Source organism: Macrotis lagotis, chromosome 1 (genome assembly GCF_037893015.1).
Source record: "Macrotis lagotis isolate mMagLag1 chromosome 1, bilby.v1.9.chrom.fasta, whole genome shotgun sequence".
NCBI classification, from domain to species: domain Eukaryota; kingdom Metazoa; phylum Chordata; class Mammalia; order Peramelemorphia; family Peramelidae; genus Macrotis; species Macrotis lagotis.
The window spans coordinates 603,690,317-603,697,536 of record NC_133658.1 but is presented as its reverse complement, the minus strand read 5'-3'; positions in this window follow the sequence as shown (position 1 = coordinate 603,697,536).

Sequence of the window (7,220 nt, the reverse complement as noted above, 5' to 3'; positions counted from 1 at the left end):
ATTAGACCAGCCATGGACAATACTAACCCTATCCAGAGAAAGAAAAAACAAAACAACAGAAAACAAACAACAACAAAAAATCCTTCAGAATCTGAGGAACACTATATTCACTTTTTAATAAAATATCTCATATATTTTGCTTAATCCTAATTCCTCATGCCAAAAATGGTTAACCTGCAAACACAGTTAACATAAATGTGTAAATATAATATTAACATGACCATTAGCCACTGAGGGAAGTAGGATGGGAAGGGATGGTAGAAGGAAATTTTGTAACTTAGAAATATACATGGACATATGGATGAATGTTATAAAGCTTTCATAACATATATTTGAAAAATTAAAACATAAAATTATTTAACATCTTTGTATATTGTATAGCTTTTTATGATATGGTTACCTGCTCATGTTCCCAAAGCTAGAGTTAGGTTTAAGATGGAAACCTGATTTTTACTAATCCAAATTCAGCATTCTTCCTGTTTTTCCTTACTGCCTCTCAGGGGTAGAGACAATGAATAATTTGGAAAATTTAAGGAATTAATTGACTTTAGCTAAAGTGATTAAAAAAAACTTGATGGAAGCAAAGAGTTTTGGATAAATATAGGATACAGATAGGAAGGACGATACAACCCTCCTACAGTAATATTATGTAATGTTCAAATATTACACAATGATTCAATGATAGGATGTCTGTCTGTGCTTGAGTATTTGTATATTAACATTGTACTGCTTTGTAGAGGATTCCTGTAAGAAAACTGTAAAAACAGAGATAAACTAGGAACTGTTTACCATCCACTTTACCTGGTAATACTGTCACAAAGCATGCCCAGAATTAAGGGGAGATGTTGGGATGTTTTTTGTAGGGAGGAGATAGGGGCTTCATAATGCCAATATCCCTGTTTTTAGAGACTGATTCATTGGGAATTCAGGACATTTGGTGGGTCAGGGAGACACATCCCCTAACCCCATCAAGTAGCTTACAATTTTAATCAATTATTTTTGATAATTAGGTACTAAGTATCCTGAAGAAGGTCTGAAGGTTTTGTCAAAATCCTAAAAAAAATCATCAGTGTGAGCTAAATTGTAGGGTGTTGTTTTATTATGAACAGTGTCCATGGATCATCTCAAATATAAAGGCATCTCCAAATATATCAAACTTTCCTTCAGTAATATATTAAATATCTTTCATCCATGGATTTATTTAAGCCTTTCCAACTTGTATTTTTAATCACAAGCTTCTAAAATAAGTAACAAGTTCCAAATGTCTACTCAGTGGAAAGGAAATATTAGTCTCATTTTTTCCTTTTAACTAAATTATTCAAAGTATAAGTGTAAATACTTATTCTTAGGCATTTTATCTCTACAATCCTTCTCTCCCCTTTCCCTGTTCTGTTTCCCAATTTTATTTATCTTTCCCTCTCCTGTCTCCCCTACTTTCTCCTTCCTTCCTTCCTTCCTTCTTTCCTTCCTTCCTTCCTTCCTTCCTTCCTTCCTTCCTTCCTTCCTTCCTTCCTTTCTTCCTTCCTTCCTTCCTTCCTTCCTTCCTTCCTCCCTTCCTTCATTCCTTTCTGGCTTACTCCCCTCTCCTTCAGAGTATAGCTGTGTTTTGGGGTATATTCCATCAGTTAACAATTTTTATATGAAGTGAATAGTAAGAGATTTCCAGAAAACAAACCAAAAAAAGGGAAAACATAATGAAAACACCCTCTATAACAATACCTATCCTTGGAGAGATTTAGATTTAGAATAGTTATTTCACTGAAAAATAACAGACACCTGGATAATTAATAGCACTGTATAATCTTCACAATCTGGTACTGAATTTGTAGTGAGAGTCTCTTGGATGCCATGAATATCCCAGAGCATTAAAATAATCTGATATAAAAAGTAAGACATACAAATTTGGCTTACAGTCAAGGAAAACTGAAGTAATCAGCCAATCAATTAAGAAGCACTTTTTAAGTGAATGATACAGGATAAGTATTGTGCTAGATTCTGGAGAGACAAAGAAAAATCTGAAGGAGATTATCTTCCATTGGGGAGACAACATTACAGAGAGGAACAAATGGAGAATAAAGTTAAGGTTTTTTTGGGGGAAGGAGGTCACTGGCAGTTGGTAAAGGAGGGGAATCAGAAAGAACTTCATGTAGAAGGTAATAGTGAATTGAGTCTTGACGGAAATGATAAATTCTGTGATAAAACACAGAGAGACAGAAAGACAGAAAAGATACAAATAATCAGAGATACAGAGAGAAATGGTGATGGAAATAGAGTCAGAGATACAGAGATTGGGGAGAGAGACAAGATGTTTAGAGAAAGAGAGAGAAAAAGAGGTAAGGAGAGAGGGAGAGATATTTCAGGGGGCAATCTGCTGAATAAGAGAGGAGGGAATGGAATCAATGTAAGATGTAAAGGCAATGGTCTAAGCAAAACGAGTCACCTTGTTAGGAAAGGAGGTGGGAGCCAGAGCTAATGCTAATAGTCTTGAGATGCAGATAAGTGAAAAAGATGAAATTCACATCAAATAGCCTCAATTTTCTCAGTAAAGAGGCAAAGCCCTTCACTGATTGAGGATAGAAGGAAAAGAGAAAGATTTGGAATAGCCTCTGTGGAGAGAGGGTTAGGGGATCAATTTAGGATTATAAATACTATCATTTTGCAGTGAGGGGACCTTTTGAAGTTAGATATAATTTTGTACTTATTCAATTCTGTTGTGTTGTGTTTAGAATGGATCAATGACATGGCATATTTGACATAAAACATAGTTGAGATTAAAACTAGAGCTCCTGATCCCCATTCCCAGACTATGCATCTGCTTCCACAGTTGGTCTTCATTTGGTACAATCACAGTTTCTAACAATAATATTTGAAGTAATATCTATGTTTTTAGCATATGACAGTGGGTTTACCAGAAAGTTAAGGTGTATTCTTTCAAACAGCAAAGCATTTTTTTTTATTTTTACCAGTTAGATATTTTTGATATGTTAATCCCTAGAAATTTATCCCAGACTTCTTAAGCAGAGCAACCAGAGCACAATTTGGTCATTTTTGACTATTCCATAGCCTCATTTTGGACATCTTTTACTCCACTAAGCTGTAATTAAACAACTCATTATGCACATTCTTTTTAGTTCTTTCCTCTTTCATTGTCAAACTCTGTGTGAATGTGTGTATGGGTGTTACTTTGGATAAGTCTCTTAGATTTCTGTATCTAAGTTTCCTCATCTTTATGTGACTGGGCTGTTCATGAGATTCACTAAAACCCTTCCCAAAACTAATAATGTATAGAGATGGATTTTATTGATAGGCATTAATGACATCTTTCCTTCCTGAATTCCAATCCTCCTCCCTAGTTTGTTTACTCTATTATAGAATACATAACTATATAACCAAATTCTTCCAATAAATTACTAAGTAAATATTCTCTTAGTACATCTCTAAGGACTTTAAATATAGAACAAAATTCAAGGGTTCAGTATGTGAGCTTTGGGATATCTATCTCAGCCAAGGTCTTTTTGCTTAATTCCAGTTTGCAGCCTTTGTCTGAGAACTGAAGTTTCCTGAATAATGATCCTTGGATAAGTGGACTGCTAGTGTATATAAGTTCAGTGCTTCATTTCTAGGGATTGCAAAAGGTCATTCACCAAGTCAATCTCATGTGATTTCAGAATTATGACTCCCTATATTTTCCTTACTAAAGGGATATACATGGCACAAGCACAATCTCTAGGGATTAGCTCTCTACCTGACCTCTTCATTCCATGTCTCAGGCTGCATCATTAGAGAACAAGACATCCTTATTATAAATACTAGAGATTGCAAGGGTCATAGATTATTAAAAGTGAATTGGCAAAGGTGAGAACCCAGTTTGCCATGAGCCCAGAAGGAGAGAAATATCCAAGTTATCCCTACTGGGAAAATCAGAGCAGGAACTATAAGTATGAAAGGCATTAGGATAGAGAGTCAGAAAGTCCTGAGATATATAAAATAGCTGTTATCTGACACTCATTAAAATTGAATATTAACAATGAAATCTGAATTCTTTTTTTCTTACTACTTAAAAATGTATATGTTTCATGGGTTCCATGATTTAATTAATGCTTTTATGTTTTCTATATTACCATGCCTTTTGAATTCAAATGTGTACTTGGAGATTCTTCAGGTAGGAAAGGTCCTTCATAAATTGAAGGTTATTATTAATAATTATTATTAATATTTGATACTATAATGACTGATTAAAAATATTACAAATCTACTTCTTTCATAGTTGTATTTCTGATACTCTTCTCTTTATCACTACATCAGCACTCATGATGTCACTTTTGGTTCTGGTTATTGCTTGCCTTGAGAATTAGTATTTTTTTTATCTTGGATTTTGAGTCATGTCTCTTTTCTCATCCCCCTTCTTTTTTATCTTCCCCAAACCACACAGAAGTAAAATGTTTATATTGGCTAATACTTTAGAAATCCTTTCATTGGGTTTTAATGTTCTCTTTTACCTGATACTGTTTCTCCATTCCCTATACTTTCAAAGAAAATTTCTGGTGAGGTAAAAGATCACAAGACAGACTTAGAGTGACTCAGCTGGATCCTCTTTTGGCCAATTAATTGTGCAACTTTGGGGATAGAATCCCCTTTCTCTGTCTCAGGATCTTCACCTGGTATTGCCTTTGTTTTCCAGTCGTTTTACGCATCTCTCCTTTCCACATCATTTATAGTCAATCATTCCTCAACTCCTTTCTTTCTTCTCATTCCATTTCTAGTATCTATGCTTTTGCATAATTCTCTATCCCTGGAATGCAATTCCTCCCTCATCTGTGACTCTTGGAATTCCTGGTTTCCATCAAAACATCCTAAATTTAACATTTTACATGAAGACTTCAGATCTGGTCTCAGACATCTGACCAAGACACTTATTCCCCATTTGCCTTTGTTTCCTGATTTGTAAAAATAAACTGGAGAAGGTGGCAAACCAGTCCTATATGTATGCCAAGAAAACCCAAAATGGGGTCATGAAGAGGTGGACACAACTGAAAATGACTGATATAACTTGTTTTAGCTTTAAGAAGATGGACTATATCCCAACTTAAGAGAAGTAATTTATAGGTATACTCATTCATTTACTTGAATGGAGTCACTATCATTGATCTTTAAGGACAGGTACATGAATGCCAGGGAAGGATGAATGTATATCTAATCTATGAAAAAGAAGGGGGGGGGAAGGAGAATAAATCAAGTTATAATCTATAGGACAATTAAAGATCAAGTTTAGGGGTGGGGTTAAATGAAGATGGCAGAATAAAGACAGAGACTCCCTTGAGTTCTCCCCCATGTTACTCCAATTAACTTTAAATAATGACTCTAATGAACTTCTAGAGAGGTAGAGCCCACAGAAACACTGAGTGGAATGATTTTCCAGTCCAAGAAAAACTGGAAGATCTACAGGAATGGTCAGTTAGGTCAAGGTCAGCAAGGCAACAAAACCAGAAATGTGCCTGACCAAACCAGCCCCAGGCATCCAGGAACAGACCTGGGATGCCTGAGCTCCTGGAGGTGCCTGAGTCCATGACAGCTGTGGTAGTTTTGAGACCTCTTAGTCCAGGGATGCCCAAGACAATTGGGAAGAATAGCAGGAAAACTCTCCTGCACCAGAATGATAGGGGAGCCCAGTTCAATGGAGGTCTCAGGAGATCAGGAACAGGCTGGGGAAGACCCCTGCCAGAGAGTCATCTGGCAGCTGCTTCCAGAGCACTCAACCCACTGATGGAAGGGGGACAGGGGAGACTGTAGTTGCTTCATTCATACTCAGATCCAGGTCATAGTCTGGGGTCCGAAGCTCAGGAAAAAAGATCAGAAGCTCAACAGAGCTAAATATCATAGAGAAACAGAGATCCTCCTCACAATTCCATGGCAGAAAGAAGTCTTAAAATCACCCAAAGAGTAAAGCACAGGCCAGGAGAGCAGTCAAATTTACAGGTTCCTGTGGGGTATCCCTGAGAACAGTTGCACAAAAATCCTCAAAAGGTTGAAAAAGTGTACCCTCCACTCTGGGAGTAGAGCCTACCTTAACAAAGAGCTAAAATCAAGTCCTAGGCTGGGGAAATGAGCAAGCAACATAACAGGAAAAAAAACTTCGACCATAGGCAATTGCTTTGGTCCTATGGAGGGTCAAAATACATACTCAGATGAGGATAAAGTCAAAATTTCTACTCCAAAGCCTCCAAGAAAAACATGATTTGGTCTCAGGCTATGGAAGAGTTTTAAAAAAAATATTTTGAAAATTAAGTAAGGAAGGCAGAGGAAAAATTGGGAAAAGAAATTAGAGTGACTTAGGAAAATCATGAAAACCAAATCAGCAGTTTGGTGAAACCAAAAGAATTAAGAAAATTGCATCTTGAAAACCAATTTGGTCAAATGAAAAAAGCAGATGAGGAGAAGAATGCCATAAAAAGAATTGGCCAGAAGGAAAAGGGGATATAGAAGTTCTCTGAAGAAAATAAAAATTAAAATGTGGCATAGATTTAAGGGAAGCTAATGACTTTGTAAGAAATCAAGAAACACTAACACAAAAACAAAAGAATGAAAAACTAGAAGAAAATATGAAATATCTCATTGGAAAAGCAACTGACCTAGTAAACAGTCCCAGGAAAGATAATTAAAAAATTATTCTATTACCTGACAGTCATGACCAAAAAAGTAGAGCCTAGATCACATTTTTCATTTTTGATAATTTTTGATAATATTTTGATAATTTCTTGATCCTAGAAGCAGAGGATAAAATGAAATTGATAAAATACACCTATTACCTCCTGAAAGAGATCCCAAAATGAGAACTCTCAAGTCAAGGAGAAAATATTATAAGCATCCAGAAAGAAATATTTAAAATATCATTGAGCTACAGTCAGAATAAACACAAGACTTAGCAGCTTCTACATTAAGGGATTGCAGGACATGGAATATGATATTGCAGAAGGCAAAAGATCTTGGTCTACAACCGAGAATCAACTAGCCAGTAAAACTGAACATACTCTTTCATTGGACATTCAATGAAATAAGGAACTTTCAAAATTTTATGATGAAATGACCAGAGCTGAACAGAAAGTTTGATCTTCAAGTACAGGACTCAAGTGAAAAATAAAGAAGGTGTAGGGGAAGCATAAGTCATGAGGAAATTAATGATGTTGAATTGCTTGTATTCTTAAATGGGAAGATGATACTGA